Genomic DNA, 7765 nt, shown 5'->3' on the forward strand with positions numbered 1-7765 from the left:
TATCCCCTTTCCCCAACCCTCCACCCCTTAAAAACACCCCCTTCCCCTTTCTTTCCTTATCCACCCCATAGCCCCTTTCCTCTTAAAATTTTTCCAACACGCACTGAAACCCGTTATCATCATAGAAAATTTCAGTATTTATCTAAACGGAATGTCAGTTTTGCTGGGTGTCCAGCCTGAAAAACCCCCGGCAATAAACGGCAGATACGCTAGTACGCTAGCTGCGGGCCCATCACCCCAATCCTTTCTCACTATCTAGCCACGGAGTTTTACCCCACTTTAAGATTTTCTTGAAAACTGATGGAAATCTTGTAAAAATCTCCGCACTAAAAAATTTACTAATGAAAAAACTATCACCCCTCCTGGTCAGCTTCTTTATCGCAAAGAGTTGGGAGGGGCTCTGCTCTTACAAATTGGGCCACCCCGCCAACACACCCATTGATTTACTTTCTGATCCAAACTTGTCCCTATGTAATGCCTTCTTCTTTCCAACACTTCAACACACACACACACAACACACACCAACAACCCCCACAACACACACACACACACCCACACACACACACACACACACACACGCACACACACGCACACACAGCATGCAACAAAACACCACACACACACACACACACACACACCACACACACACACACAATATATAATAATATAAATAAAAATATATTATAAAATATAATAATATATATATGCAGGGCTCACTTCATGTTATGATTTGGAGGGGGACGGGTAATTTGCCCTAAAAAAAAAAAATTTGCCCGCAAATCACAAAAGAAATGCTCACTACTTTTTATAATACCCGGAATGGACCAAACCCATAATATTTTTATTTGGTAAAAAATTAAAAAATTTATAAATCCCCAAAAATTTCCCCGCAAAAACTAGTTTTTGCCCTGCAAAAAGAGGCTTTTTTTAAGAGATGGGGGGAAAAACCCCCATCCCCCCCCTTAAGTGCCCCCTGGAGACCGAGAACCCCTTTAAATAGTTATTTTATTTATTTTATGATTTATTTTTTTTATTTTTTTTAAAATTTTAAATTTCAATTTTATACATTTAATATTTTTTATATTTTATATTTTTTATATTGTTATATTTTTATATATTTTATATACTTTTTATATTTTTATTTTTTTATTTTTTTATTTTTTTTAAATACTTTTTAACTTTTTTTATTTTAATTTTATAATTTTTTTATATCTTATTTTTTATATTTTATTTTATTAAATTTTTATATTTTTTATATTTTATATTTTTACTTGTAATTTTTTTAATTTTATATTTTTTAAATTGTATTTATTTCTGGGGTGCAGCGGTAGCGATTCGTTAGCTCTTGCGACCTCGTTCAAATCCCTCCCCGCCAGTGGAGGGAACCCGGGCCTTTCCTGACAGGGGTCTTTAGAAGCTAATTGAAACAGACAGTATGTACCCAAAAACCCATTGTAACAAAGAAAAAAACTAAACCTTCTCTTTTTTAAATTTTTTTCGTATTTTTATTATTTCAATTTATTTTTTCATATTTTATATTATTTTATTTTATTATTTCATTTTATATATTTTTTCATATTTCATAGTTTTTAAATTTTTATAGTTTTAAATTTTTTTATGTATTTCATTTTTTTATAGATTTCATATTTTTTATTTTTTAATTTTTATTTTTTTATTTTTTATTATTTTATTTTTATTTTTTTACATTTTGTTTTTATTTTCCGATTCTTTCCTAGTTTTAAATTTATATTTATATTTTAATTTTCCTCGAGAGTTTTATTCATCAAAATTTTATTTCCCAAGATTTTTAACAATTTTTTCACAGTATAAAGGATATTCTTTATTACACTAAGTTTTTTTAAATTTTTTTTATATTTTTTATTTTTTTATTTTTAATTTTAATATTTTTTTTTTTTTTTTATGATCATTATTCTTATTTTTTTATTTATATTTTTATTTTTAGATTTTATTTTTGTTTATATGTTTATTTTTTATTTTTTTATACTTTTTATTTTTTTAATTTTAATATTATTTATATTTTATATTATTTCATTTTTTTATATCTTTCAATTTTATTTTATTTCAAAGAAAATTAATAACCCAAAACGAATGACAAAAAGAAACAGAAAAAAAATAAAGAAAAAACGAATTACTAAAATGGTTTTTCCCGTCTTTGATAAGAATTTGGATCGATATTAATAGTTTTTTTTTTCTTTCTTTTAATACAGCGACACCTTTTGTTCGTTTGAAATGTGAAAAGCCCTCATTGCATAAATTTTCCCGGGGCCCATATATTTTATATATATATAAAATATAATATATATAAAATATTTATTATACTTTTTTTTTTTTTTTTTTTACATTCTCTATTTATTTTTCATTATTTATATATTTATATTTGTTATTTTTTTAATATATTTTTTTTTTTTTTTATTTTATACTTTAATTTTTTTTATTGTTACGCCCAGCCGCTGTCTCTCTGCCCCCAACAAAAGGCAGGATAGGCAAGGGGCGTTTTATCCACAGGTCGGAACACGAACAGTTCCAAGAGGCACCGAGCACCACAGCCCCCGAACACCGGGAGGGGAAACGCCAGGGGGGGGCAGGGCACAAAATAAACAAAAATGACAGTCTTTCTTTATTTACACAAGTTTTTTACGAGTACACTTTTTTTAGGCAAAATACGGGGGAAACCACAGTACACTGCAAAATACGCTTATAAAGGGCAACAAAAGTTTATTTTGGGCACAACGGACACGAGGTTTTTACAGGAGCAGCCCCCAACTCGTCCCCGGGCTTTTTCCCCCGCTCCCCGCCACGCAACTGCGTCATGTTTGCCCGGGCCCCTTTAAAGTTAAACTCCCCGGGTCTGTTTTTTCATGTTAACACATTTTTCCACAGAGACAATGACCCCTGCGTAGCACTACCCCCCCCCTATCAAGAGACACCCGTCTGCCTGAATATCAAAACCTGAAAAAAAATACAAAAAATTTAAATAAACAGTCTCAGAAAAAAAAAATCTTTCACCCAGCGCGGCTTTCTTTGCTCTCATGGGGTCGCTTGGGGAGTGTGGGCGGCGGTAGACTGGGATGGCACCCCGAGGGGGGATTCCTGTCCCAAGACCCGGCTCATGGTCACCACTGAGTCTGCTGCAACCCCCCACGTCCAAATGCCGTCCCCATCTGGGCAGCATCGCCCCCGTCTTCATCGCCGCTACTGGGCTAACGTCATCTTTTTTTCACCCGGCCCAGGAGTACTTCCTGGCCCCTGGTAAGCCACGCCCGGGGAAATCAGAACAAAATCCTTGTCCCGGGACGACTCTTCTGGCGCTCCACTTTTCACAAATGCCCGCTTTTCACCAGCGCACCTTTAGGCCTTTGGGGGAAAATTTGCACCAACACTTAATAACCCCCCCCCCTGGTCCAACAAGGGTCCCCCCCAACTGCACGCCATCAGCCAGCTACAGGTTTTTGGGTGGCTCCACGAGGCCCCCACTCCCCGCATCACTTTGCAGTCGCCCCCGGATTTAGACTCTGTGGGGGGCAAGGGGCGCGCTCGCCCTAACTACCTCTGCACAGCCAAAACCCCTGGGAAACAAAGGGACATTTCACCGGCACCCCCACCCGCTTCCCCCCAAAGGGCGACCACGCCTTCTCTGCGTCAGGGAGTCAAAGGGCCCCGAAGCAGGCTCTCCGACGGCCCATACACGGCAGGCCCCGACCCTGTTGCCCACGCCAATACGAGCCCCATGGTCCCTTGATGCAACAATGCCCCGTGACCCACACAGCCTTTTTGGGGGCATCTGGAAGACGAAGTGGCCAACATATAGGCCCCCATAGGGTTTTCAGCCCCAGTGTCCCTGTCGGCGGGATGGCTTCCATTACTGAGCCCCCCACCGCACGTGCGATTCGATGGCGCTTACCCAAAATCGGGGCCCGGGGAAACCCAAGGGCAGCTGGGTTTCCCCCCTTTCCACCTGTCCCAGTTTTCCCCGTACCCCTTCCTTGCCCTTAGGAATGCATCGGGTGCTGACCATACCTGCCACAGTCCTTTCAGCATGCTGGAAGGCATCAGAAACTGTCCCGGGTTTAGAGGACGGTTTCCGCTCCTCCGCACTGCTACGTCGGGGCCTACCCTCCGCGCCCCAACACAAGCCTTTAAAATGTGGGCTCACCTTCCTCAATGCTATTCTCCCCTTTAGCCTTCCGGCCCCGGGGTCAGTCGGAGTGAGGGAGTGGCTCTACGCCACTGGTTTCCTTTAGGAAAGGGCCTCGAACCCAAGGCCCTCGCCACGCCCCGCAGGTCCTCAGGGGGGGCCTGTTTACGTAGATTTTCAGCTGTGGTCCCGTAAAACAGACAAAGAAACGCGGGCCGGACCACAATATTCTTCCGCGCCGCAGGGACGACCTCCTTACCCCGCCTCCACATCTGCGCCAGCTGGGACAGTGTCTCGCCACGCTCCGAGTCCCCTTCTTCAATGGGCCCGATATACTCGGCCCGGTGGTGGTGCCCGAACGGCGTTTCAAAGCCTCCCCAGGCTGGTGTAAGAGGCATGGGGATGGGGGACAGCCCCCAAAACTTCCACCGCAGGGCCCCTTAGCGCTTTACCAGCTCAGGGCCCTTTTTTTCCTGGCTCCAGCCCTGGGCAGATGCCCGCATTTTTAATTGGGGAATATGCCTCCCAGGCCACCTTCCCTGTACTCAGGGCTTCGCTTACAGAATGTCTGGAGGCCCAGGGGGCTGCAGGGTGGAGAATGCGTGCCGTGAACTAAAACGCCCGGGGGGGGGGATGGGGGGGAGGGGGGCAAAAAGGGGTTACCGGGGCCGGTTTTCCCCCACCAACCCCAAAGGGGGGTTCCGATGGATCCCCCGCCTTTTTGCAGCGACCACTGGCTCGAACGCGCTGCGGGCCCGGGGGGTTTCCGCCAGGACCCCAGGCAGACCCCCGTAAATCTGACACTCTGACTGTTTTCAGAACCTCGTTGCCTTCCTTTCTTTCAACGTTTCTACCTCGTGACGCCGTTTTCCGCCTTCATTTCCCCCTCAGGCCCTGAACCTCGCCTTACAGTCTGCACCTTCTCCCTCAGTTCACTCTTCCCTGTTGCAGGCCTTGTGGTGTACTGCTGAGTTTTATCTTTACAGATGCAAAATTGCTCTGTAGCACCTCAAAAAGTTGGCAGAAAAGTTCCTTGCCTTCCCTTTCCTGCATCCGCGAGATGGGGCCGTCGCGTGCCCCCTGTGCCTGTCTTCGCCCTTTTTGCCATTTCCCCCTCTACCGGCCCGCAGGCAGGATCAAGTCCATCTGGTCGGCTTCACCTCACCGGCCTGCCCATCATAGCCTCCTCCCCTCATGGCTGCCGCCCTCTTTGGACCACATGATAAACGGGGCTTCCTATCAAAAATCAAAATCCCACTCCTACACCATTTGTTTCGCGGCCGCCCCGTCCTCTGCCACCAAAACAAGGCAGGCTAGGGAGACGGGGTTACCACAGGGTCGTGAACACTGAAATTCCCAAAAGGCACCCAGCACCCCAGCGGCCCCGAACACAGGAGGGGGAAAAGCCAGGAGGCGAGGCAGGGCACGAAAAAAACCAAATGACAGTTTTCCTTTATTACACAAGTTATTACGGTAAAACTTTTCTATAGGGACAATACAGGGGGAAACCCGCAGTCCACGCCAATACAGCTTTTAAAAAGGGACACAAAGTTTTTATTAGGTCCAAAGGTACACACGGGTCTTCACGAGCAGCACCCAACTCTCTCTCGGGGTTGTTCCTCCGCTCCCCGCTCACAGCCAGCGCGTCTGTTGCCCCGGTCCCTTCAAGTTAAACAGCCCAGGGCTGCTTTTTATGTTAAAACCGTTCGCACAGAGACAAAGACCCACGGGTAGCATTATTTTATATTTTAAAAATTTGTATTTATATTATTTTATATTTTTACTTTATTTTTTTTATATTTTGATTATTCATAATTTTTATTTTATATTATTTAATTTTATTGATTTTATTTATATTTATATTATTTTATATTTTATTTTTTTACATTGTATTTATTTTGCATTTTAATTTTTTATATTTTTATCATTTCATATTTTTATATCATTTCAATTTTTTTCATTTATATTTTATTATTTTTTATTTTTATTATTTCTATTTTATATCTTATTTTTAATCCCTTTCTTTTTTCTCCATTCTATATTTTATATTTTATTCTAATTTTCCCGAGTTTTTTTTTCACTCGATAATGCTTTTTAAAATTTTTAAAAAAATTTTTTTACAGTATAAAGGGTTTCTTTTATTATAGATTATATATTATATATATATAAAATATAAATAATATATATAATTTTATAATTTTTGAAACCATGCAAAAAAACCCCCAGTGCTCTCAATAACACTGGAAAGACCGAAACATACCTTACGGAAAAAAGCTAGGTTTTTGAATATTATTTCCCCAATTTCGTATATGGTTCTGATGTTGTGTGCTGAGAAAATAGACCGAAAAGGTCAATAGTTTTGAAATGCGGGGTTTCAGCGAGTATAGTAATAAAATGGGCAGAAAAAAAAACGAAAGAAGGTGAGTCGATGTTAAAAGGTTTTCTCTGAATACAACGACACTTTTTTTCCTCTGAAAGTGAAAAAAAATCATTGCATATTATATTTAAACGGCGTCGGGGCCCGAAACGGGGTTGGGTATATAAAAAGGCCGATTTTTGATGATTGTTTTGACTTGGTGCAGCATGGTATCGTCTTGACTCACACGCGCAGGACCCGGAAAAAGGACATAGGGGGCCTTTAGTTATGAGTAGGGGGTGAAGGGTAAATTTGCCTGAAAAAAAATTTTTCCCCTGCAAACACAAAAAAGAAATGCCACTATCTTTTAAGTAGCCGAATGGACCATCAACCAGTATTATATATCGTATTTATTGTAAAAATTATAAATATAAATATCAGAAAATTTTTCCCCGAGAATGATTTGCCCTGCAAAAAGAGTTTTTTAAAGTTGGGGGGTGAACCCCCCCAATCTCTGATAAACCTAAAGAAAATTGAACCCGAAGATAATTTTTGGAACTGATTTCGAGATTTTGATAAAACTAAAAAAACTTTAACCAAAAAAAATTTTTTTTTGGAAGCTGATTTCGAACGTTTGTTTCTACTTTTTTTTTATTCGGGGAGTTTAGGGCCCAAAGAAGCGCTTTTATCGTGCCCCTTTTTGGCCACAAACCCCTCCCGTACAGTTTTTTTCCCGTTAAAACTCCAAAGTCGTGTATTTTACACTAAAAGTCTAAAGGAAAACCTTTTTGTTAAAGGCCCTTTAACTTTTGTTGCAGATGATTAGACTGTTTTTTAGGTACAGAGCCATGGTCCACGGCATTGGACACATCTTGGCTCCATACCTACCCTGCCCCTCGCCACCCTGGGGTTAAAGGGGGGCTTAGGGGGTGGGAGAGGGGTGCCCCCCAGAGCGACCCCCTGGGGCTTAAAACCCATGGATATCAGGTGGCGTTTGGAAAATCCGGTCCTTTGGCAGGACAAACGGTTACCCCTGCTATCAAGGGAACTGAAACGGTTTGGGGGTTCGGTGGCTGCCCTTCAGAGGTATTTATTGATTGATTATTTTAAAAAATCTGCCCGGCCCGGGTTTCAGAAAAAACCAAAAAAAAAAGCTTTAAAAATTTTTTAAAATTTTTTCCCAAAAAAAAAAAAGAAAATTTCCTTGGTTTTATTTAAAAACCAAAAAAAAAATTTTTTTTAAAAAGGAAAAG

This window comes from Penaeus monodon, chromosome 5 (genome assembly GCF_015228065.2).
Source record: "Penaeus monodon isolate SGIC_2016 chromosome 5, NSTDA_Pmon_1, whole genome shotgun sequence".
NCBI classification, from domain to species: Eukaryota; Metazoa; Arthropoda; class Malacostraca; order Decapoda; family Penaeidae; genus Penaeus; species Penaeus monodon.